At 36.3% G+C, this 27,841-nt stretch overlaps 1 long non-coding RNA gene across 1 annotated transcript; it reads right to left on the bottom strand.

Moving 5' to 3' along the window:
- Positions 1 to 288: 288 nt before the first annotated feature.
- On the bottom strand, positions 289 to 27,814 carry LOC112654394 (uncharacterized). The gene is made up of 3 exons (XR_003132983.2): positions 27,664 to 27,814; positions 1,733 to 1,914; positions 289 to 571 (listed from the first exon to the last, which is right to left on the bottom strand). It is a non-coding gene; the product is annotated as an uncharacterized LOC112654394 (long non-coding RNA).
- Between the last annotated feature and the right edge of the window lie 27 nt (positions 27,815 to 27,841).

The raw sequence follows: 27,841 nt of genomic DNA, 5'->3' as shown, positions 1-27,841 counted from the left end.
ATCCTACATCATTTTATTTATTTGTCCCCCCACCCTGGTGGACTTGTTAATTTTCAGTCTTTAACAACATATACGCATAATTGTATTTCCCATTTGGACTACACCCAAGTGCCTCGGTGCTGAGAACCACATATATCTTTTCACTGTAACCTGTACTTATTCCTAAAGAACTGAAGTATTTGCTGAAGCTGCAGAATTGAGTAATACCTTTTTTTTTTTCTTAAGTTAGTTTACTGAGTAAACATGCAGGTACACATTTTTTCTTTCTTAAGAAACGAGACTCCTTTATTCAATTATGTTTCTATTAATTCGAAATAATTGTCTACATTGATGACAGATGGTGTAGGGACACCAATCATATTTCTCCAATGACAAGCCACCGAAGCAGGGTCCCAGTTCAGCCCACAGAGTGAATGGAAGGATGGTTCTTTAACCTCCTCAGGTTGTCGTTAGCATGAATGCATATTATGTTGGAAAACCTGGTTTATAAGTTGAGAAAATATCACGCGAGGTCCAGATATTATTTCTCTTCGCCTATTCCTTGCCTTTCTTCCAATGCAGCTATTTTTTCCTGTAAATCAATAAAGCATCACATTTATCTCAGTACAAAAGCACCTTCAGGGATAGTGTTTGTGTGTGTTTTTAGAACACCAGAAAAAGGATTAAATCACACAGAAGAAAGAGTGTGGCTCAGGAACTGACTTTATCCACTCTGAGGACAAGGTTTGGAAGGTCCTCCTGGGTGGTCTGTCGGAGACTCTGGGCCTGCATTTTGCCTGCAGGGTAGATGTGGGTTTTGCACATCATCACCTTTAGCTGCTCTGTCCCGTCCTGTCCTGTCCTCTCATGGCGCCCTTGTGCGTTCTATCCTGAGAAAACTGCTGAAATCGTTAAATCTACAGATTTGCGCATTCCCCTTCTGGAGATCCCGGTGGCGTGGGTTCTGGGTAAGGACCGGGAATCCATAGTATCAATCTGCCCCAGGTGATCCGGACGCAGCCAGCAGGTGAACCAGCATGCAGTCCCCTTACAGGCACCTTAGAGTCTGGTCTCAGCAGACTCAGAAAAATAGAGCTCAGAAAATAGTTGTAAGAATTTATTTACAACTCAACTTACGGATTTAGGTCAGCTATGAGACCCAGTTATCTTCGTGCGATTCCTGCACTGCTCTATGGGTTTGCTGAAGTGCTTTGTCTCCCTAAGGGACCTGACTCCAATAGCATCGGCCCTACTGCTCCCCCCACCCCAGGCCAGCTCCTCAAAGACCCTTTTTCCTTGCCTGACTTAAGCCCATCATGTGTAAAGCTCTTATTCACTATATGTTTCCTTGGTGTTATAGTGAATGAAAGTTGAATTTTGAGAAAGTATTTTCTTTTCAGGAAATTAAGCAATTTTTCCATATATAGTCTACATTTTGCTCCCGGCCTCCGCTCTGTGGACCCTGCATTCAGCGTCTGCCTTGTTCTGTCCTGGTCATGTGCAATTGGCCTTCATTTAGCATCAGGAGCTATGGATGGATGGCCAAGCCCATCAACGATTTGGGGGAAAAGGTCAAGGAATAGATCTCTTCTTTAATCCTTCAGTTTCCTGCCGGAACCCGGGCATCCTACTGTTGTAACCCACAAAGCGTCTCCAGTCTCAGACTTGCGATCCTTCCCAGGCCATTAGGATCGCCAGTCTCTCCTCACAGTGGGGACACCTGGCTTCAAAGTGATCCTCCTGTGCAGCTCACCCCAAATCCTCAACCATCATCGCTTGTCTTTCGGAGGTTGCCTCCGGTGAGTATCCTGCTTGGGGACACAAGTGCCGGGACCAGTACACCTGTGCCTCTTTCTCTTCCTTTGCTCTCTTCCCTCTTCTTTCCTGTGAGCCCAGGAGACTCATTTGCAAATCCAGGTGCCCACATTCATCCACCTAGAAAGGGAAATGATCATCTAAATGAGATATTATTAACTGAGTTAGGGAGGATTAGATCCTTAGCCTTTAGTAATTTTTCTTAAATATCCTTCCAGAGACACACACACACCCTCCATCTCCATCTTTCCCTCAGCTTTATTCTTCACTGATGCCCCAAACGACCACTACAAATACACAGGCTGTGTAGTGTCCAAGGATACGAACCCATCTAAGAAGGGGCTTTTGGGTCTGTAGTAAATTCTCGCCTTTGCTTACATGGGAATTGATCAAGGGTGCACTACTAATAGCTATTTGGGCCACTAGGTCATAACTTAGAAATAGAAAAAAAATCTAATTTGGTTTAGAAGATAGGGTATCATCCATAAAACAAGGGATATGGAAGACGTCATTCGAAGTGAGCTGAGTCACAGCTTGAAGTCAATTAAGGACAGTTGCTTATAGATTACACTGGTTCTCTGAGCTGTCAATCAAAAAAACCCAACAAACCCACCGAAAACTGGAGCTTACATTTGCCTGAATAAAAGCAAACAGTTCTAATATTCAAATATTTCCACCCAAATAACTCCAAACAAAAGCAGTACCTCCCACAATCTCCGAATCCCAAACATTTAATAATACACAGGATAGAGCTGCCTACCTGGACTAAATTAATCTCCACTGATGCTATGACCTTTCCTATCATTTTTTTTCTTTTATTATGTGATTGTCCTCAGTGAAATTTTTCTGATGTGCCTGTACCTCTCAAACCGCAGAGGGGGAAAGAAAAGGAAAAGGTCACAGCACTGCACGGTGTGCAGCTCCAATTTCAAGGGAATGTGAAATTCGGATACTGAGTAGCTCTGGACGGCTTCCACGAAGCTGTCAGGAGAGAGCAGCAGCCTTTAATGATCACAGGCCTCTAGGTTCAATTGAGTGTGACTAGATGAAGCAAGAATTCAAACTGAGTCTCCGCGGCGAATTGTCTGCTGATTGAGATGTAGCTCAGTGAGAGGAAAATGCTCCCAAGGGGCTGGGATTCTATGGAGAAAGCAGAAGCACAACCTGACTGCGGGCTTGGGAGTCTACTTCAATTTCGGTGCAGTGTCGGATTCCAACCCAGTAAGTAAGTGAAGAATGGGTTCAGACTTTTAAAACACTTTCCTTTCTGTTTACTAGATATTCCACATATCGCTTAGGAAAAAAAAATATATATATATATATATATTTTTTATATATATATAATTTATTTCTCAAAACCCTCAACAAAAAATAATGTTCATTTCATCAAGTGCCATTTAAATAAAACAAATAAAAAAATAATTTTCATTTCAGTAAATCATGGCATCTTTATCAGCACCTTATCCTCTACTTACACCTACATTTCCAAATAGTTAAGTATTGCTTAAGTCAAAATATGTCAGTTTGTGTTAACATAAAACAGGCCAAAAAGTATAATAGCATCCAACTTATTTTTGTGCATATTATTATTTATATGTAATATAGAACTACATTTTATCACACGGCCTAAGCACTGGGTTAGCAATTCTATAAAGAATGCTTAGGAAGAAAGGTAGAGAGGTCGCGGGACCAACCCATCCATTTCACAGAGGAACACGCTGAGCGCCTACAGCACACCCTCCAGTAACTAGCACGTCAGCATGTCCAGCACGCTTCTCGCTTTCTCTCTTTTTAATAAGAGCTCTCAAGTTTTAATGATGATTGATTTTATGATTATGTGATAAAAGTTCTTGCCTTCTAGTATGAAAGCTCAGTGAGAATTTCTCTGATTACTCAGAACATAGTTCTCTGCTTCTTAGCATTCACTATTTGGAGAGCATGGCTATATCACGGGTCCTAAATTTATACTTGTCCTGTTAAGGTACAGGTAAATATAAGACCTCATAATTCCAATTTCAAATTATCAATAAGGAATCTTTCTAGAACACCTAGATTCAGTTTTCATCAAATCTTGTTACTTAGACTAGACTACATATTGCAAAAATTATTACCGGCATTCCCAACTTGAAGCCACAAAAGCACAGCAGTGGGTTATCATGAATTCAAAATGTACACAAAAAGGATATTACAGATTTCCTCTTCTACAGTGTAAGTTCCTCATGGTTACACCTCTTTGTAGACAAAGATGCTATTTTATCACACCTAGACATGAGCACAATATTTGCATACAGAAGGCAAAGTAAATTTAATATTCTAAATTTAGATAAGTAACAAATATTAGAATTTTGGAAATTGTGGGTTGCCTGAGCGGGTCAGTAGTTTAGCACCTGCCTTTGGCTCAGGACGTGAACCCAGAGTCCTGGGATCGAGTCCCACGTCGGGCTCCCTACATGGAGCCTGCTTCTCCCTCTGCCTGTGTCTCTGCCTCTCTCTATGTCTTATGAATAAATAAATAAAATCTTGAAAAAATACAAAATCATTAAAAAAATAATTTTAGAAATTGTAACTTTACTTTTATTATCTTCTTGTCAAGGTCAATGTCATCTTTACTAACATATAAATTAAAACCAAACTTTTATATATCTGTAAAACATCTGTGTGTATTTGTGAATGACTATATAAAATCAGCATGTATGTAAGTGTTGAATCACTATATTGTACCCTTAAACTAATATTATACTCTTTTAATTTAAAAAGTGTATAAATATATGTATGCTTATACCTGTACATGCATGTTTGTGTAGATATGTGTATCTATATATCTATCTAAAAAGTATATATATGAAAGTGTGTATATGTATGTGTGTACATATAGATAGATAAAAAATCAGCATATAGGAATATATGTATAAATAAAAAATAAGTAGCTCAAAATAGCTTACAGATAAAGGCACAGGTGAAAAAAATCAGTAGATGCAAACTACATACAATTGTTGGTGTTCAGTGTAGATGTGGGACATATACCAAAAAAAAAAAAAATGTCTTTAAGCCTACAACTGGCCCGGCCCCTCTTCACAATATTTATGTATATAATTTCTAGTGTTATTCTAAGAGTGATCACAGTGCTAATTTAAGACAGAAATAAATTTTAGAACATCTGGTGTTCTTTTTACATGGAATGTATTTGCACTTATAGAAATATATAGCTAAGAATGAACTTCTACCCAAGACTTAGTACGGGATGAAATTCATAGGTGACAAATATTGAATAAAGAAAGTCCCCAAGAGTACCTTTCCTGTATCATTGCTTAAGTCTTTTTAATGAAAAACTATGAATTTAAATTAGACATTTTAATAGATGCAAATTAAGAAAATGAAAATTAAAAGTGCAGGTTAGAAGAAGATTGTTACGTAGGTGCTAAAATAGCAAGGTGATGGAAAAGGTTTCTTGGTATTCCGCTACAGTGAAAAGCTGCCCAATTATTCACAGACACCTATATAGTAAGATACATTTTTAATAAGATTTAAATACTAAATGGCTGTCTTTGGATATATAATGGGACAATACCTAGTTAAATTCCTTTAAACCCAATAAAACTCAAGATTCTTGGGTGGCTTGAGTATCCACCTTTGGCTCAGGGCGTGATCCTGCATCGGTCTCCCCTTGGGGATCCTGCCTCTCTCCCTGTGTCTCTCATGAATAAATAAATAATAAATAAAATCTTAAAAAACAATAAAACTTAAATTGTATTAATTATCTGTGAGAGTCAATGTTTTTGAAAAATAGAATGATCAGGCACTCGAATTGTAAACATACCAAAAAACCCAAAATCGTACAATTAATATTTCCTTTTATTTAAAATCACTCACTTCTCCATTCCTTGCCTCCGATTCAGGGGATTATACTACCAATTTTTATTTAATTCCAGAATTAAGACACTAGTTTGGAGATTTAAGAGAGGCATAAAATTATATCACATAGCTCAAAACATTCAATATGTGAGGCAAAAGTGTCAAGAGTGAGATATTGTCACATAACTACCAAATTTGTTTCTGTTCCTAAGGATGTGAGCCAGAAATTTCATTAGTGGCTTTTCATTTCCAGTTATAATTCAGCTATGTGCATGAACATCCTAAGTCTTAATCTTCATATACCAAAATTCACTACGTGAAGAAGATCCCTGCTTTGAGTATAAAATCATTTTAATATGAAAATCTAATATTTATAATTAATAGCCAATCATTAAGCAGATAAATAAGTATTTCATTGGGAAAATAAAGCGTTTTCAAAAAGGCAAGATTATAACTAATTTATTTTATAACTAGGCATAATCATTAGGAGAAATATTTAAAGTATTTATACTGAAGAGTGTTTATGTATGATAACTTTGGAGCCACAATGAGGTTTTATCCTAAGTATAGCATTAGCTTAAAAAATAACTCAAAAAACCTCATAAATGGTTTGCCTGGGAATGGCGGACATTAGGAATTAGGTCTGGGACCAGTGTGCAGAACTGGTCTTAAATGTGACCTGATAAAGTACAAATTCCCAGTATCTTTCAATATTTCATTGTGTGTGAGGCCCACTGTTTTTTTTTTTTTTTTTCCTAAGGTCGTTGTTTTTACTTTTTCATCTTCAATACTTTTGAGACATACATAAAATGCCCAAATCTTAACTGTATATCTTTATGCATTTTTACATGTGAAATCACTCATGTATTTATCACCAAGATCAAGACACAGACTATTTCTAAAGTGTTCCTTCATTCTCCTTCATCTTAAAGCCCCAACTTTTCCTCAACCTGAGGTGACTACAATTTTGACTTATATCACTCATTTTGTTAGTCTTGCCTGTTTTTGAATATTTTTTATAAATTTGAACTTATAAAGTATACTATACTATCTTACTTTTTGGTCAACATTATGTCTTTGAAATTTAGCCATAGTTTTTCTTCTTTTTTTTATGTTTAAAAATTGCATATATGTCAAAATTTTCTCTTCCTTTTGGGGAATATCATTATTTGTCACATCATCTGTTGGATTAAAAAACTCTGGAGATGACACAACTGAACACTGCAGATCAATACTTCCATCTGGGATACTGGGTACAGACTGTGACCTGATTCTAAGTCAAGAGCTAAGAGTGTCAGGACTAAACATGAGAAGAGAATTCATCCTCAGTACGAAGAACTCTCAGAACAAGACATGTGGTAGTAGCCAAATTACTTAATATCACAATTTCTTCATTTGTTCCCAAATCTGCCAATTTTAAAAATAGAATTGTCTGTAGGAATATAACAATAATCTTCTAAAACGGCATATGTACTGCTTCAAGAGACTAATGTCGTATCTTGGTTTCTCTGTTTTGAATCACAATCTGTCCAATCTCACTACCTTGGGTGAGTAGTTCTATGGACTTACTGATATTATTTATGATCCCTGTCAATGTTGGAACCATGACGTTTAAGATTCTCCCACTTTCCATGAATCTTGTAAAGCCTGATATGAAGATGCTTGATGTCAAAAGAGAGCTATCCAGTATTTCCTCTGAATGGTTAAGAATTTAGACAGTGAGTAGAGACTCCACTTTTCTCTTTCTAGAACCAATCTCTTTTACCACTTCCTACACTACAAGGGTCTGTTCATCCATGTAGCCCATGTAGCAGGGTTTCTTAAGACACAGCCTGTGCCTCCTGCACAGTTCTTCCCTGCTCTGTGTTCCACTCGAAGCGGGGAGCCCTTCAGGTCACTCAGTCACAGAGGAGCAGAGAGTGTTCCTACCTATGGAATATGCTGAATTAGGACCCAAAGAGACTCAACAGGCAATATTCATCCTTTTCATGCTAGGAGAGTCAAAATATAATAATTAGCTTTTACTTTAGAAGGCATATCTAGACATGCCACTGGACTCCTAAAATGTATGCATCTGTCCAGATCTATAAAGTTTATCCCTCACTTCTGGAGCTCATGTGTCTTACCAATAACTTCAGGTTGCTCACTACCTCTTGCTCATCCAGACTGTCAGTATAATGTCATTAATGTAATGGATTAGTGTAATACATTGCAGGATGTCTAGATAGCCTGTATTTTTTTTTTCAGACTCTATTATGTTAGGGGATGAGAGAGTTAATACAGTCTGGGAAAGTAACTGTAGATATTTATTTTTTTTCCTTTCCATGTGAATTTAAAGTGCTTCTTATCCTCTTTGCTAACTGGGATAGAAAATAATTTATCCACCAAATCATTGGCTCATATCACCTACCCGGGGTCATACAAGACTGCTGCAGGAAGAAAATACTACAACTGGCATCACAACTGCAATTGGAGCAACTATTTGCTTGAGCTCATATTAATCAAAAGTCATGCCGGTGAATGATTTTTATAACTGATTGTCACTTTATATTGAGGTCTGTCTATGCTTCACCTGTGTCATTGATAGAATCTTCACTGCAGCCAACCAACAAATAATCCAGGTAAAAACCCCATCTTAAATATGTTACTGTTGTTGGGTTGTCTAGAAGCAAGTACTGAGACATATTTGACTACATGGTGATAGGGATCAGTACCTATGAAAAGAAGGGGAAATAAAAGAAAGAAGCTAAAGTACAATGTAGACCTGAAAAAAACTTTGGTCAACCTGGTAGACAGCCCCAAACCAATTGTTGTCAAGCAGATTTTTCCATAGTAGGTAGAAGTAGCTGTACCATTTTACCAGTCCAGATATGGGCTTTTATGAGAAGAGGGTAACATTGGACAAAGTGGTTCTTTTATTGAGACAGTCTCCAAAGGAGATGTCCACTGAATGTATTTCTTACTGGGCAACAAGTCTTTCCTTGAGAGATCTGGGTGGTTCATCCCTGTGCCTACTACAAATTACAAGGCCTTATCTATGATATCTTCTCAACATCATGCTCCTGAAATCCTAGCTCACCTGATGAGGGCTAAAGTCAATTTCAAAAAAAAAAAAAAAAAAAAGCGAGCATAACTGAGTCCATTTGCTCAACTCCAATGTTATAGTGCATTTAAGTTCATGGAAATATTTATTAAAAGAATTGTATATATAAAAAAAAATAAAATAAAAGAATTGTATATATTACAGCAAAAAAGGTAAATATCTTTACCCATGTCCATGGACCATATTCTCATCAACTTTTATATTTTCATGTGCTCTCAGGAAATAAATGATTTTTAGGCATTAAAATGAGCAGCTATATGCCAATAAATTAGGCAATCTAGAAGAAATGGACTCATTTCTGGAAAACCACAAACTACCAAAACTAGAACAGGAAGAAATAGAAAACCTGAACAGGTCAATAACCAGGGAGGAAATTGAAGCAGTCATCAAAAACTTCTGAAGATACAAAAGTCCAGGGCCAGGTGGATTCCCAGGGGAATTCTATCAAACGTTTAAAGAAGAAACTATACCTATCCTACTAAAGCTGTTTGGAAAGATAGAAAGAGATGGAGTACTTCCAAATTTGTTCCATGAGGCCAGCATCACCTTAATTCCAAAACCAGACAAAGACCCCACCAGAAAGGAGAATTACAGACCAATATCCCTGATGAACATGGATGCAAAAATTCTCAACAAGATACTAGCCAATAGGATCCAACAGTACATGAAGAAGATTATTCACCATGACCAAGTGGGATTTATCCCTGGGACACAAGTCTGGTTCAACACTCGTAAAACAATCAATGTGATTCATCATATCAGCAAGAGAAAAAACAAGAACCATAGGATCCTCTCATTAGATGCAGAGAACGCATTTGACAAAATACAGCATCCATTCCTGATCAAAACTCCTCAGAGTGTAGGGATAGAGGGAACATTCTTCGACATCTTAAAAGCCATCTACGAAAAGCCCACAGCAAATGTCATTCTCAATGGGGAAGCACTGGGAGCCTTTCCCCTAAGATCAGGAACAAGACAGGGATGTCCACTCTCACCACTGCTATTCAACATAGTACTGGAAGTCCTAGCCTCAGCAATCAGACAACAAAAAGAAATAAAAGGCATTCAAATTGGCAAAGAAGAAGTCAAACTCTCCCTCTTTGCTGATGACATGATACTCTACATAGAAAACCCAAAAGCCTCCACCCCAAGATTGCTAGAACTCATACAGCAATTTGGCAGCGTGGCAGGATACAAATCAATGCCCAGAAGTCAGTGGCATTTCTATACACTAACAATGAGACTGAAGAAAGAGAAATTAAGGAGTCAATCCCATTTACAATTGCACCCAAAAGCATAAGATACCTAGGAATAAACCTAACCAAGGAGGTAAAGGATCTATACCCTAAAAACTACAGAACACTTCTGAAAGAAATTGAGGAAGACACAAAGAGATGGAAAAATATTCCATGCTCATGGATTGGCAGAATTAATATTGTGAAAATGTCAATGTTACCCAGGCAATGTACACGTTTAATGCAATCCCTATCAAAATACCATGGACTTTCTTCAGAGAGTTAGAACAAATTATTTTAAGATTTGTGTGGAATCAGAAAAGACCCCGAATAGCCAGGGGAATATATTAAAAAAGAAAATCATAGCTGGGGGCATCACAATGCCAGATTTCAGGTTGTACTACAAAGCTGTGGTCATCAAGACAGTGTGGTCCTGGCACAGAAACAGACACATAGATCAGTGGAACAGAAGAGAGAACCCAGAAGTGGACCCTGAACTTTATGGTCAACTAATATTCGACAAAGCAGGAAAGACTATCCACTGGAAGAAAGACAGTCTCTTCAATAAATGGTGCTGGGAAAATTGGACATCCACATGCAGAAGAATGAAACTAGACCACTCTCTTTCACCAGACACAAAGATAGACTCAAGATGGATGAAAGATCTAAATGTGAGACACGATTCCATCAAAATCCTAGAGGAGAACACAGGCAACACCCTTTTGGAACTTGGCCACAGCAACTTCTTGCAAGATCCATCCATAAAGGCAAAAGAAACAAAAGCAAAGATGAACTATTGGGACTTCATCAAGATAAGAAGCTTCTGCACAGCAAAAGAAACAGTCAACAAAACTAAAGTCAACCTACAGATGGGAGAAGATATTTGCAAATGACGTATCAGATCAAGGGCTAGTATCCAAGGTCTATAAAGAACTTATTAAACTCGACAGCAAAGAAACAAACAATCCCATCATGAAATGGGCAAAAGACATGAACAGAAATCTCACAGAGGAAGACCTAGACATGGCCAACATGCACATGAGGAAATGCTCCGCATCACCTGCCATCAGGGAAATACAAATCAAAACCACATTGAGATCCCACCTCACCCCAGTGAGAATGGGGAAAATCAACAAGGCAGGAAGCCACAAATGTTGGAGAGGATGCAGAGAAAGGGGGACCCTCCTGAACTGTTGGTGGGAATGTGACCTGGTGCAGCCACTCTGGAAAACTGTGTGGAGGTTCCTCAAAGAGGTAAAAATAGACCTGCCCTACAACCCAGCAATTGCACTGCTGGGGATTTACCCCAAAGATGCAGATGCAGTGAAACGCCGGGACACCTGCACCCCGATGTTTATAGCAGCAATGTCCACAGTAGCCACACTGTGGAAGGAGCTGAGATGTCCTTCCACAGATGAATGGATCAAGAAGCTGTGGTCTATGTATACAATGGAATATTCCTCAGCCATTAGAAACGACAAATACCCACCATTTGCTTTGACATGGAGGAACCTGGAGTGTATTATGCTGAGTGAATAAGTCAATCAGAGAAGGACAAACATTATATGGTCTCATTCATTTGGGGAATATAAAAAATAGTGAAAGGGAATAAAGGGGAAAGGAGAAAAAATTAGTAGGAAATATCAGAAAGGGAGACAGAGGGATCCCTGGGTGGCGCAGCGGTTTAGCGCCTGCCTTTGGCCCAGGGCGCGATCCTGGAGACCCGGGATCGAATCCCACGTCGGGCTCCCGGTGCATGGAGCCTGCTTCTCCCTCTGCCTGTGTCTCTGCCTCTCTCTCTCTCTCTCTGTGACTATCATAAATAAATAAAAAAAAAAAAAAATTTAAAAAAAAAAAAAAAAAAAAAAAAAAAAAAAAAAAAAAAAGGGAGACAGAACATGACAGATTCCTTACTCTGGGAAACGAAAAGGGGTGGTGGAAAGGGAGGTGGGCGGGGGGTGGGGGTGACTGGTGAGGGGCACTGAGGGGGGCACTTGATGGGATGAGCACTGGGTGTTATTCGATATGTTGGCAATTGAACACCAATAAAAAATAAATTTATAAAAAAATAAAATGTCCAGTCCTGTGTAAACAACAACAACAACAACAACAACAACAAAATGCTTACACTCTCAGTTCTGAATATCCTTCTTCCCTAACTTGGTCTTCCTTCTCCCTAGGGAGCCTGTACGTATCAAGGCACATGATCACCTTTTTCTCTCCATCTCCTATTGTAGCCTGGGACTGCTGGACTGCTATTTGTTGCAGAAAATACCACCTCTAATTGATGCTTACAACCTAGATGTTGGTTTCTTATCTAAATATACATGCCAACATTGTTCTGCTGGTATCAACTAGCCTCTGGGAACAAGGACCTCTGGTGTGGGGTTCTCAGAATAGTTCATAGTTGGTCCTACTTTGGAGGATGGCCCCTGAATTCTTAAGCATCCTTTCCTGTTCTTCAGCCCCAAAACAAATACCAAGCTAGACATTTCAAAAGCGAGTCAGATATCATTCCCTGGACTATTGCATCTCCAAAGCACAACATGCCAAAGTCCACAAGTAGTTATCTTGAAATTTCCTTCTCATAGCTTGAAGTGTTATAGGTTTATCTCCAAAAGCACGGTAGACAGGCAATTCCTCTGAAATAAATTCATGCTCTCCAATCTCTACAACTATCAAACAAATCTCATTTATGTTCTGAGTTGAATAATAAACAAGTTGATTGCAGCAGTGCACCAGCCAGAATGGACCCACAGAAGCCCTGGCTTCCCTAGTGACAGCCTCGAGAGATTTTGATATACAGTATGTAGGTACATCAAAGGGTCACAGACCTATTTCAAAATATTCTATCCACTATGACTTAAGAAAAGTAGCATTCATTTTACCTTTCCACACTTCTGGGATCTCTGCCCAAACTTTTAAAAATGGAAACATTCTCATTTAAAATGTGTGTGTAGGAGCGCTCAGGTGGCTCAGTGATTGAGTGTCTGTCTTTGGCTCAGGTCTTGATCCTGGAGTCCTGGGATCGAGTCCCACATTGGGCTCCCCATGGGGAGCCTGCTTCTCCCTCTGCCTGTATCTCTGCTTCTCTCTCTGTGTCTCTCGTTAATAAATAAATAAAATATTTTTAAAAAGATGTTTATGTATACAGACTCTTTTCCCAGCCATGGAAATTCAACATCATCCTTATATTGTTCTTCTGCAGAAGAGGAAAAGTCAACTTAAGAGAAGAGAATGACCTAGGATTTCACAAATGGAGAGTGTCAAAAGAAGTAATTAAATTATGTATAAATACTTTGATGGTTTTGTGTCTTTTGTATAAATATCTAAATGTGGCATATCTACTGTATACCACATGATTTTTCTATCTGATCCCACACTATCACTGAAAATGCGGTCCAATAAATATATCTGTTTATTGGTTGAGGAAACTAAGGATTCAACATTTGTTAAAGTTTCATCACAAGAAAATAGTGGATCACATTTCAAATTCAAGTCTGTCAGAGTCCAGAGACCAAGCATTTCCAAGGACATTTTTCTGGACAGTATTTATGGATGATTATTATGAAGAGAGAAGTTAAAGACCCTGTTTAATCTGTCTATTTTCACTTACATCTAGGTTATTAGACTTAATTTTTAGGGTTGATACAACTCCTGTCATGTCAGTAACAAATTTTTATCCAAGCATTGTTTTGTTTTTAAACAATGTAGTGTGTTTGCACTGAAAAAAGAAACCCAAGATTGAAATGGGTAAATTCAAATTCAAAGACGACTCTTTGGGTCATAAGACAAATCTTAGTATTAATCACTCCACAATGCATTAAATAATAATTTGTATTTATTCTAATTGGGGGAACTTAATATATACATCCATATATATGACATGTATATTGTAGAACATATACTATGTATATATATTATGCTTGTATAGGCATATGTGTATATTTGCATATTTACATAGAAGAGGAGAGGGAGAAAGAAGACACACATATATAAAAAAAAAAAAAGATGAAAAAAAAAGATGGAGGAAGGCCTGGGAAACTCATTCGGTGGAGCAGTGGACTTTTGATTTTGGCTCAGGTCATGGTCTCATGGGTTGTGAGATTGAGCCTGAGTTGGGCTCCAAACTCAGCAAGGAGTTTCTTTGGGATTTTTTCCCTCTCCCTCTTCCCCTGAACCTTCCCACCCCTCTTTGCTCACATTTTCTTTCTATAAACTAAATAAAAATAAAATCTTAAAAAAATATATATGTGTTTGCACAAGAAATCAGAACACAAAACTGAGGATGGACAACATTATTTAGATTGGCAAAATGAGCAGGAAAGAGGTGTTTATTTAGACCGCCTCTAAGGAGCTAATGATTCACAATAAATATGTTTTAGGGACCTAGAATATAATGGATGAATAAAATAGAGGCATTCTTTGTCTTAATGGAGCTTATACTTCATTGGATTCAACAACTAAACAAGATATGATAAGTAGGTAGGTTTGAGTACATGGTGGCCGCCTCCTCAATGCTTACTACTTAACTCACACCAGTAATTAAAGATAATTAGCAAACCCTCTGTTTCAAACCTTTGTAATTATACCTTCCTAATGCTTTCCAAAATATTTCGCAATTTACTTCGTATCGCTTCTTCTGTGAAGAGCCAGTCTTAGATTAGAGAGGACATTCCCTCAGTAGGCAAATAAAAAATTTCCTTAAAATGAATCCACAAAGTGGACATTTAGTGACCAAGGCTATGGAATTGATAAACTAATGTAGCTCAAACACTTGTAGAAGCCAAATTATCTTAGAGATTTAGACTAGTGAATGTTTGGCCTGTCATGAACTCTTGGATCGCATATCATAGTTATGAACCTTAAAAATCTGTTTATCGTTTGGAGGTCAGATCACTAACTCACATTTTCGGAATATCTTACTCAGTCAAACTTGGGTTTGAAATTGAGCATGAGGAGAAGCTGTTATGAGAAAAAAAGTTATCGTATTTCAGTCTGAACCTAACAAGAACCTAAATATTTTATGTTATGATCCTACAGAAGCTTAAAGTGACCAAGAACCCAGGTCACTACTGCTGCTGCTACTGCCACTGGTTAAGAGCCCCAAATTGGCCGCACTGATCAACAAGGCAAGTCCATTGCAGCAGAGCATCAGCCAGAAGGGACCCGCAGAAGCCCTGGCTTCGCTAGTGACCACCTGCAGAGGTTTTGACATGCCGTGTGTAGGTACTTTATGCCCATGGGAACACTGACCAATGGGAGGCAGGTTTTAGCAAGAAGCTATGGGATAAATTCTTCTCTCTCCCTTACTTAGAAAGGGCTCTTTTAAGAAATGGTACTCCACTTGGTCTCCGTAAAGATATATAGGGAATCAATATTTGGTTACTTCTTGCTGGAATGGAATCTTGTAAGATTCTATTTCTTAAAGTCCCTCCTAATTTGGTGAAGATTTACCCAATTTTCTCATGCCTAATCTATCCTCTTGTTTATTTATGTCTTATTTTACTTAAAAACTATGGATAAAATGCTTACTGCATACTAATAAACTATTCAGGATATAGCACCAAAAATAATTGAAAAAGCTTCTGACCCTATGGAGCTTACATTCTATTGTTAGAGAGTAAAATAAATTAATATACATACATTTCTATAGCAATAAGTGTTATGAAAAAAAATAAAGCAGGGGTGAGGAAGATGCATTAACTAGGGAAGACCTATTTAAGGATCTGACACTTGACCATCGACCTAAATGAATTGAAAGGGTGAGGTGAACAAATTGAAGGAAAGTGACATTCTAGAGGAAAGAGCTAGAGCAAAGGACCTGTGGTAGGTTTATGATCAGTGGTTGCACAGTTTAATGTTGCTAGAAAATAATCAAGTCTGACTTTCTTGCTTTAGGAATTCAGATTACCCTCTAAGGGCACCAAAGAGACCAAAGACAAAAAGGCACGATAATAGCATGTTTTCTAAACAGTGAAGGATTATTCATGGGTCCCCTTAATCTTTGCCAAAATGAGCTTCAACACATCGTAGAGGCAGTGCAAACCTTTAGTGATGTGAGACCCTGTGTTTATGTTACCTAATTAAGCCTCCTTCCTCCAAAATATTTATTATGTCACATGTTTTGTGAATGAGAAAAGCTAGCATGTCCTTAGACATCATAAAAATATTTGTGGTTATTTAGGGTGGTGACAAAAGTGTTTGTGGTTATTACTTTTAAAAACATTTCTATTAAATTTTAATAGATTTTTTTGTAATAGATTGAAAATGAATTAAATTTATAAGCTGGTCATTTAACAGTCTCTTGTGAGAGAATCTGAATGTGGTATCAATAGAGATATGAGTGATCACAGATAATAAGAAGAGAAATATATATATATAGTTATATATATAGTTATATAGTTTTATATATATATATAGTTATATAGCTATATAGCTATATTTCCTCCTTGACATTGATAATAGTTTAGATGGTTAGATGGTCACTTCATATATTACTATCTTTTCAAACCAGATATTTTGATTCAATAGATATGTATTATGTGGCTATTAAGCATCCTGCACTGTTCCAGATTCTTTGGGCATATTAAGAAACAAAACACAGGAAAAGCTCTACTCTCTCAGAATGAATTCCCTCTTTTGTACTTTTAGGTCTACATCAGATTTTAGGTGGAATGATAATTTCTTCTGTAAGTAGTAAAAATTCTGAAAATTTACTGAGTTCTAATTTTGGTATAGAGTTAAGGAATTAAGACAGCTACCACAGGGTTCCTGGTGGCTCAAGTGATTAAGATACAGACTCTTCTTGATCTCAGGTCAGGTGTTGGTCTTTGGCCATGAGATCAAGCCTTGCATGAGATCAAGCCTTACATACAGAGGGGAATATAAATAAGAAAAAAGCTTCCATGGACACAGGACTTCCATGTAAATGATTTGTTTTCCATTTTTTATATCAGTAGCAACATTAAATACTATTTCTAATAAAATGGAGTCTCACACATGGCATTTTTAATAAAATGGCATTTTATTATCATTTTTAATAAAATAAAATACTTTTAGGGATAGACTCATTCTGAATTTTAAAGAGTCTTACATTATTTTACCTAACATATTACATTTTAAATTTTACATTAAACATTTAGTATGCTTTTTCAGAAGCAAGTGTTTCTGATTGGTAATACAGTAAGTTTTTCCAAAGTTTATTCATATTTATACTGATTCTCTTCCATTCTTTTTGAGATATCATTATGAAGAACTTATTTGTTAAGCGAAATAAAACCAAATGACAGATTTCCCGTGACTTTTTTGTAAATCCAGTGTTAAATTGCAAAAGTAACACAGAAAAAGTGAGCCAGTGAAACAAGTATGCACAGGGATGAAATTAAATATCTCCTCAAAAAATTAAAGGAACAAAGAAAAGCAAAGCTGGAGGTATCACAATTCTAGATATCAAGTTACATTACAAAGCTGTAGTATTCAAAACTGTATGGTTCTGGCACAAAAACAGATGCAAAGATCAATAGGACAGAATAGAAAATCCAGAAATAAACCCACCATTGCATGGTCAATTATTCTTTGATAAAGCAGAAAAGAAAACTCAGTAGGAAAAAGAAAGTCTCTTTGCCAAATGGCGTTGGGAGAAGTGGACTGCAACATGCAAACAAATGAAACTGGACTTTTTCTTATACCATACAAAAAGGTAATCTCAAAATGGATTAAAGACCTAAATGTGAGACATGAAATCATTAAAAATCCTAGAAACAAACACAGGCAGTAATATCTCTGATATTGGCCGTAGCAACATTTTTCTATAGATGTCTCCTGAGACCAGGGAAATCAAAACAAAAATAAACTATTGGGACTTCATCACAATAAAAAGCTTTCTGTACAGAAAAGGAAACAATTAACAAAACCAAAAGTCAACCTACAGAATGGGAGAAGATATTTGCAAATGACATATCCAGTAAGGGGTCAGTACCCAAAACATATAAAGAGCTTATAAAACTCAACAACCAAAAAACAAATAATCCAACTAAAAAATGGGCAGAAGTCATGGACAGACATTTCTCTAAAGGCATTCAGATGGCCAACAGACTCACGAAAAGATGCTCAACATCATCCATCATCAGGGAAATGCAAATCAAAACCACAATGAGATGTCACCTCCCACCTGTCAGAATGGCTAAAATCAAAACCATAAGAAACAGCCAGCGTTGGTGAGGATGTAGAGGAAAAGGAACACTTGTGCACTGATGATGGGAATAAAAATTAGTGCAGCCACCGCAGAAAACAGTGGGGAGCTTCCTCAAAAACTTAAAAATGGAACTACCTTATGATCCGGTAATCACACTACTGGGTATTTATCTCAAAAATACAAAACCATGAATTCAGAGGGAACCATGCACCCCTATGTTTAGAGTGGGATTATTTACAATAGTCAAATTATGGAAGCAGCCCGTGTGCCCATCAACAGATGCAGAGATATAGAAGACGTGGTACATAGATGCAGTGGAATACCATTCAGCCATGTTAAAGAATGAAATCTTGTCATTTGCAACAACATGGGTGAAACTGAAGAGAATTATGCTGAGTGAAATAAGTCAGAGAAAGGCAAATACCATATGATTTCACTCATAAAAGGAGCAAAGGCAAAAGAAAGAGAGACTAACCAAGAAATAGACTCTTAGCTTTAGAGAACAAATCAATAGTTACCGGAGGGGAGGTGGGTGGGTGGGGGTATGGGTGAAATAGATGACGGGGATCAAGGCACGCACTTGTAATGAGCACTGGGTGATGCATGGAACTGCCGAGTCGCTATATGTACACCTGAAACTATGGTGTATGTCAACTATATTGGAATTATTTTAAAAAAATAAAAGAATGTATTTTTAAAAAAAGAATGTATTTTGCATTTTTACAGGACGAATGCTTTGCCAGCATCCTCTTGATCTTATCTACCCAAATTTAAATATAAATAAAATATTATTAATGGCATTCTTTTCAGAGTTGCTTTATTTTTTTTTCTCCAAGATGTTGCCTTTCCACTTGTCATTTATTCCACATATGTTTAAAAAGTGCACATTATATTATGTGTACTGGGATCATAAATAAACAAAACATGGTTCTCGTACGTTAAATGTGATTAAGTGAAGGAGACTTATTGAGCAAATAATTACATTAGAATGTGACACTTTATTGTTTAACCATATTCTTTCATTAAGCAAATACATTTTGGAATTTATGGTTAGGAAAATAAGAATTATGGAATCTGTTTACAAGGAATCTATGAAATAAATACTTGAAATATCTCAAGAAGATAATATAAAACCATATTATCAATGCCTCTTAATAATATAGATGGGAGTGATGTAGGGAGAACTCTGAGAGCATGTCATTTTTAAGTCCAGTCATCAAGGGTAGGGAATTTATCGGGTAAAAGGGGGGAAGGAGAGTGTTTGCAGTAGATGAGGTATTATGTCAAATAGAGAAGGAAAAGAGATTATGGAGTTCTGGAAATGGCAGGTTTGTCGATATGATGTAGACAGTGATTTTCAGCAAGTAAAGATTTTCTCTCTAGAATCAGTTAGGTGAATAGAGAGAGCTTGACAGAAGGAAGTGAGATATTGGAAACAGATTTTTTTTTATTAACAATCCACAGCAAAAAAAAAAATAGTGATACCCTAACTTCATAAAGGGAAAGTAATAAAAAAAAATTAAGGCATAATATAGATGAAGAGTTGATTATTCTTCCTGACTGGTAGGAAATGGTAGGTGACAGGAAGATGGTATCAAGAAAGACTCCAAGTTTTTAGGAGATATTCTTGGGAAAACTAGAAGCACTAAAGCATAATTTCCTGAGGTATGAAATTTCAAAAACAGCACAGATTTTGGATATACTGTATATTTATATTGGGAGATTGGAGATATCTAAACATTAACAGAAGGCAGGAAAAGAGAAGAAAGTTGTGGTCAACCATGTCAAATGCAACAGAAAAGATAGATGATAAAAAATTTTGAGAGTAACCATTACATTTCCTAAGAAGGACACTTTCAGTGGTGGGGAGGACGAGTTTCAATGATGTGGCAAAGAAAAAAATGATGATTGTACTGTATCCAATCAGTACAAAGATCTGCAAAAGTACAAGTTCTGCAAAATATACATTGCTTTGTAACCAAAATGATTTAATGGTAAGCAGAAAATGTATATTGTAGATATTTCATTTTCATTTAAATATGGTAGAAACAGATTTAGGTTGGGGGGGAAAAAGCCAGTATGGAGATGAAGATACAGACAGGAATAAAAGTAAATGAGGAAAAGGTTCTTTGAAGAGATGGGAAATTACTCAAGATGTTATGGAAACACAAAGGAGGAACCCATCTCTTCCTGGGAGAGTTACAAAATGCCTCACGGGTAAACGTCCAGGCTACCTAACATATTTTATAAAAATAGTAACTTGTGACATAATCAAGTCTAGGTGCCTCTTCTTCCTTTTCAGATAAAGATGTAAAATATTACCGGGGTGAAGTCTCTCCTCTGTAGTCCCCTGCATTAGGGTCTCCAAGCCAGTGCACCCGGTCTAAACATATCTATTTATAAAATAACAAGAGACTGATGGACCTATGAATGATTTAAAGATTTTTCTGCTGTTTTACTCAATAGATCTTATTTCCTATTTAAGGAACACATTGCCAGTCATACGTGCGTCCGTGTCCGCTTTGTTCAAACATATTAAAGGTTTACTAATAGCAAAAAGATGGATGAGCACTAAATTGAAGACAAGGGTAAAAGGAAAAGGTAACATCACTTACTTCTTTACAGAATGGGCAAAATGTGAGCATAGTTTTAGACTTTTGTGTGCCTGAGCTTTTCTTAGAAATGCATTGCAGGTCACTCTAATCCCATCCATTAAGTTCCTGCTGCTCAAATAAACTTAGAGTGATACTATGTACTTGAAAGAATAGCTTCCTTAAGGGGATTTTTTTTTAGAATAGTATCTTCAAGATGTTAATTAGTGTCGTCTCAGAGAAAACCGTGAGCAAAAAAAAATTCAGAAAATGCTAAGTTAAACAGATTTCATTGTCTTAAAAAATTCAAAGCGTCTTTGTTGGATTTAAAACGCACATATCCTTTGATCAGCTTCTCATGGAAAGAAGGCATCTAAGTCTCCTGCCTTAAATATAAGCTGGCCTAAACAACTCAATTCTAACCAATGGCATGAGATGGAAACGAGGATGTGTAACGTCTGCCAGGCCGTGTAGACTCACTGACTCTCTCTCTACTCGTTGGATGGGCGTCGTTGAAATACGGTCACCTTATTGTGCCAAAACCAACAGCCACATGGGAAGTCCACCGGTTGGCGTCCCAGCAAGAGCTCCAGGAGGGGGGATCTAACTGACAACTGCATGAATTATGAGAGTTATGGTGTCGTGATAGCAAAGGTGGTTCCAGCTCCCAACCATGGCCCAGACCCAGTTGATGCCCAGCGAGCTGTTTCCCTATGAAATCTTTCTTAAGTCGCAGATTCACAAATGAAATTAATTCATAACAGATTTAACCTTTGACTTTTAGAGTGTTTTTTTTTTTCAGCAATAAATACTAGAATGTCCTTCCATTAGCTAATGATACAATGAACTTCGTAAGAGGAATAAACTACACGTTGCCCTCTGAAATTATTTTCTTGGATCTTTTTCTATAAGGATTTACACATGGACCCATTTTGGACAATGTTCAGCATCAGTCTTTACACATGGACCCATTTTGGACAATGTTCAGCATCAGTCTTTACACATGGACCCATTTTGGGCAATGTTCAGTATCAGTCTTTACTTTTTTCTCTGAAATGTTTAGATTCATTACATTTATGTATGTATGTTTTTAAAAATCTTGCTTTTTCTTTTCTTTTTTAGATTTGTTTATTTATGAGAGACACAGAAGGAGATAGAGCCAGAGACATAGGCTACCCCATGGGATTTCATCCCAGGACCCTGGGATCAGAACCTGAGCCAGGCATCCTGATTCATTACTTTTTAATTTAAACTTTTGCTTAGTGTTATTTGGGATATATATCTTAATATGTCATGGTTTTTCTTTTATGATTGTCAAGAATTAAAAGACAAAAATATTGCATCACTTCTATGGAAACATCATTGCACTGAGAATACATATATATATATATATATTTTCTCTTTTGATAAGTCAGAATTAAATATGGAGAAGTTGCCCTAACTTGCTATTCTGATTTCTGAGAGAAGAATTTATGGGCAAAATAATTGAAGAAATTCTCAGACACTAAATGTTAAGCAGATACATTCTCAGTAGAGCTGCCTATTTGAAGTACTTCCATGAAAATTTTGTCTTCTCTAAAAAACTATCTTTTTTTCTATCTCTGTAAAGGCACATAGCATATTCCCTTATTCATATTATTTCAGTCTTACTCTCCTTGGTTATCAGCAACTTTCTACCCTCACATTTATATATTTCCATGAAGGAATATGCTTTCAAGTACTAAAATTTTCTTCTCTCTCTCCTCTTAAGAAGTATATTTCTTTTGAAAAGAGAATATCCATAGTGCATTGCCATTTTCCAATCTTGATTTCCATTTCACAAAGTTACTGTGATAACAATAAAATTATATCTACCGTTCTGTTTTAGATTCTCAATTTAAGGTTACTTATTACTCATCCTCACTATGTTGGTTTACAGCTACTGAATCCATAAACATACTGAAATAATAACATCCTTAAGCAATGGTATGGAAACCCAATTTCAATTCAAAGATGACATTTTCAAACAAAGGTACCTCTTTAGAGGTTTTGTTTTCTTTTCTGTAGCCCCATGGCTTTAGAATAATGTGTTATGAAGTTGATAAAAGGTTTAACATTAGATGTATTGGGTATCCATATTTAAGAATAGCAAAACAAAACAAAACACTATTTCAGTTTTGCATTTTTCTTTCTTTACGTAGTCACCTCCCTACCTGTAGCCACATGTAATTATATCATTTTAACAGTGTTTATGTCTATGAAAACTCTTTATGAATACATATGCAATCCCTTGAGTATCAAACTTAGACAAAAATCCTTGTATTAATAACAGGGACATCTTTTATCTCCCTGTTGTTATTTTTGTAGAGTATCTATGAAGGAAACAAGAACACAATATAGTCTGAAGGAACATAGAAGTGATTGTTAAAATCAAGAGAGTAAGTTAAATTTTATGGTAATTCAATAAATTATCTAAATAGATGAGTGAAGGAGAAGAAATAAGTATAATAAAACATGTATAGTTTCCCAAAATAATAATCCAACATTATTTTTGTCATTTTCTAAAGCATATATTTTTCCAAAAGTTAATCTGAATATAAGAAAATTACTTTTAAGAAATATTTACTTACCTATTCTAAGAGTATAGAAGAGGAAATGGAACAGTGAATTGCCATCCTTAGAATACATTTTATTTTATTTTATTTTATTTTATTATTTATTTATTTATTTATTTTTAGAATACATTTTAGTAAAAGCTATCAATATTGCATGTGTAAATAAGGAACAATAATACATTTTCAGGAAATGTTAAGTGCTAAGAAAAAAATTAAAATTAATAAATGATCAGGAGCTAGGTTGGGAGTTGTATATGGGAATGGGGGTATAAACAGACTATTTAGATGACAAAGTCTATGATGGTAATAATAATAATATATTAATAATAATAAATAATATTTTAACTTATACTTGAAAAATGTATGAAAAGAAGCCATGCAATGACCTGGGACAATAGCATTCTAGACAGAGAGAAAAGCTATTCAAAAGGCTGAGATAAGAGAGTAATCTTGATTGCTGAAGAAGCCAAAGAGGAGCAAGTCTTGGCTGCAGAAGTGAAAGGAAAAAAGCTAAACCAAGCATGACCCTGAGGACAGAGCTTACAGTCAGAAGGTCTCAAATCCTGGCTCCACTATTTCAAAACATCAGGTAATTTATTTAGTCCCTGTAACCTTAGTTATTTAATCTGTCAGGTGGGACGAATAGCATATCCGTCTCCTAGAATCACTGCAAGTATGGAGTGACTCATACATCAGAAGTCCTCAGAAGAGTCTAGGAGGTGTCGGAGGATCGTCCTTTGCTGCGCTTGTGGCAGATGAGGTCAAAGTGTCAGTATAGGATTACATCTTGCCTTGTAGGCCATAGAAAAAGTTTGGGTTTTATTCTAAGTATGATGAGAACGCTAGAGAATTTCAAGCAAGTAACGGATATGAACTGATCTATATTTTTGAAAAGAAATCACTTTTTCCCGTGACGAGTGGCTTGGGAGAACTAATAGGAACAAAGGAACCAATAGGCAAACTAGTTCACTAATCCCAAACAAAAGGAGGCTGGGTTGTACTAATCATGAAATTAAAATACTCTTAGTTTTGATTTTCTTGACCATAATTTGTCTCCAGTCCTGAAAAAAATATCTCCAGGACTTCTACATGTTATGGAATGTTAGAAAACCATCAACCTTTAAAGGATTAAAAGTTCTTAGTTTAGTTTTACATCTGCTATTAGTACATTATATTAACTTGGGTGATATTTCTAAATCATGTTTACACAAAATCAGTTGCTAAACTAGGTAATAATGGCAGTTATTTCTGGCTCTAAAATTCAATGATAAAGGTTATTTAGAGTTTTGAAATATATTTTAATGTGAAAAGAGGTATGTTAGATATTATTATATCAAAAAGGCATTTAAAATAGGGCACTGGGCTCATGTAGTCAGCTAAGAGTCTGACACTTGGTTTCCATTCAGGTCTTGATTTCAGGGTTGAGAGATTGAACCCTGCATCAGGCTCCACACTCAGTGGGAGTCTGCTTGAGATGCTCTCTCCTCCTCCCTCTGCCCCTCCCATTCATGTTTTCTTTTTCTCTCTAAAACAAATCTTAAAAGAAAAAAGGGATTTAAAATTACGAGCCCACTTAAATTTAGCTCTTTTTTTCAAATGAATTTTTTGTTATTTTTGAAATTGAAACTTAGGTCAAATAAGTATTTTTTATAAGCCAATGAATTCCTCATTGCTTCAAAAAGATGTTATTTATTTATTCATGACAGACACAGAGAGAGGCAGAGACACAGGCAGAGGGAGAGGCAGGCTCCCCGTAGGGAGTCCAATGAGGACTCAACTCCAGACCCCAGGATCACGCCCTGAGCTGAAGGCAGATGCTCAACTGCTGAGCCACCCAGGCGCCCCGAATTCCTCATTTTTAATAAGACATGCATAATTTCTTAATTTTAGGGTAATAGTTCAGGATAAATACTAAAGATTTCCAAAATTTGCATTTAATGAATTGTTGAATTATTTTCAGAACTATGCATGATTATATCTAAAAATATTTTCAGAATAAAAGCATCTCATGAGTTCACATGAATATTGATTTCCTCCTGTAGACCACAGTCTCTCACCAGTATTTACCCTATCTCTGCCCCTGCGTCAGCGTTCTCCTCTGTTTATTTCCCCATCCCTTACATATTCTTCTCTATATCAATTCCCTTTTGCTTTTTCTAAAAGCATCTCATTTGGTCTATTAAGTATTAAAGTATTTTATGGGAATACATAAGCACTTCGTACTTAGCAATAAATACAATTTTAAAACTTCTATATCTTAGAGTTGGAGTTCCTTCTGAGGCTTTAAATTTCCTGTTTTTTTTTTTTGTGATTAAACTTCAATAGGAAGTATTTTTCACAAAAAAATATAGCTATTTTTTTATTTGTTGCATGTTTTTTGTTTTGTTATTTTTTTGCTAAATTATAACATTAAAAATTTGTGGCAGTAAAGTTTTTAGTATCAAGCACTTGTTATTTAAAATACTGTATTGCCAAGGAATATTTAAATTAGCAAACCTAGTATTAGACTAAATTAATCTGTATAATAGTTACTTAATAGTAATTAGCCCACAGTTCTATATAAAATACAGAATTCTTTTTCTTCCATTGATATCATATATCGTGATGAGTGTTAGAAAGTACTCAATGGACATAGCTTTATGGTTACCTAGAAAGGCTGTAAAATATTATTTCCCAATTTTTTGGAAATTTGGCTCTAGAGGTCCTCTAGCTATAAAAGTAAAGGAAAAACAGTCCTTTTGCTACCAAAAATTTCTATACAGCTTCTTAAAACATTCTTCTTTAATTTAGTTTCCAAATTAAATTATAATTATTTAATAAGATAGTATTTTCTAAGGAAGTTACTTATATTCATGATATATGATGAAAGTTTGATTTCAACTTTTAATAATATTTAAGCTGATTAAGAACTACAAAGATTATTGAAAATTAACTCATATGTACTTATTCCTCATAGATGGCAAATTAGAGGTATTCAGCAGTTTGGTAGGTAATCTTTTAAATCTAAACAATTACCTTTGAAAACACAGAAACTATATATAAGCTAAACAGTGTAGTTCAACTTGGTACATAATCTTACTATTATAATGAAATCTTCTTAGTAGAGTATAAATGATGAAGTCTGAACACATTTTAGTATGGAGATAAGGGTCCACGGATTCATTTAGGGAAAAGAAACTTGAGAAACATTTACTTTTAAATCAGCGACTTTCATAAATTGGCTCATTTGCTTGGATAAAAATTATTAAAATATTTAGAGCTTAAAAAACATACTAAGGTGCAAGTTTCAGACTATGTTCTGATGTGAAATAGGGAAAAAGATGACTGTATTATTCATCAGTATCCGTAGCTATCCATTACTGCAAAATTGTCTATGTGCAACTAATTTCGTTATTTGAGGTGCTAAGCCCTATAGACTATAAGATTTAGAAAAATACGTGTATAAAAATTCTTGTTCAACTCATAGTGCTGTCAAACCAAACAGTTACCAGATAAAGTTAACCAGGCGAGGAAGACTTCTGTCAAGGGAATTGCAATAAGCACAAGCAACCAGACTCTGAGCTTAACTACACCAAAACAAAGGGCAGGAGAGTTTTTTTTTTTTTTTTTTTTTTTAAAGGGAATAAGGGAATCTTAAATCCTCCGTGTTCTCTCAATGGCCTTATCCAAAGAAAAATTAACTGACTCTTATCTTCATGACAAGAGGCAGTTTTCCAACTTGAAGCAAGGAGCCCACAAAAGTTAGGCTCTTACCCAACCACAAATCTGGGAGCACTATCTGCCTCGATGGTTACATTTCAAAGGGATGGCTCTTAGGTCATTGAAAAAGACAATCCTGGATTGTGAACCTGTGTAAACTTCAAAAAATTTACATCTCAAAAAAAAATTATATCTCAAAGGGACAGAGAAAGAACTTAAAAGTTTTCTAAGTTACATGCTGTAAAAAAAAGGAGAATCAGGGCCTAAAGTAAGGAACAAGCTTAGATAAAGTTTAGTCAAGGACAATGTTAAGGTCATCTTGGTCAACACACACACACACACACACACACACATACACACGCACAAGTTCTTAGATGCTGGTATAAAAGGAATAGTGATAATAGTAAAAGCAGGTGAACGTGGTAAGCTTATTATCTTATTTGGTATTTGATCTGGTAATCAATCCTACACTCTCTTCCCTATCATTATTCCAATTTTAAGATAAGAAACCAGAGCTGCCATGTTGGTGAGCATGTGGGAATGTGGGAAGAGTGGTGGCCTAGAGAGGGCAGGGAAGACGCGTGGCCTTTCTCCATACCTTGCCCCATGTAAGTCTTCCACCTGGCTGTTCCGGAGTTACATCCTTCTAGGATCAACTAGTGTGATCGATCAATAAGCCCTATGCCCGAGATGGAGCTTGAACCAAGACTCCGAGATCAAGAGTGGCATGCTCTACCGACCGAGTCAGCCAGGTGCTCCTGGTGTTCTCAGCGGTT

This window comes from Canis lupus, chromosome 15, assembly GCF_003254725.2.
Source record: "Canis lupus dingo isolate Sandy chromosome 15, ASM325472v2, whole genome shotgun sequence".
Classification (NCBI taxonomy): domain Eukaryota; kingdom Metazoa; phylum Chordata; class Mammalia; order Carnivora; family Canidae; genus Canis; species Canis lupus.
The sequence above is the reverse complement of the archived record's forward strand: the minus strand, read 5'-3'. Positions and strand labels throughout refer to the sequence as shown.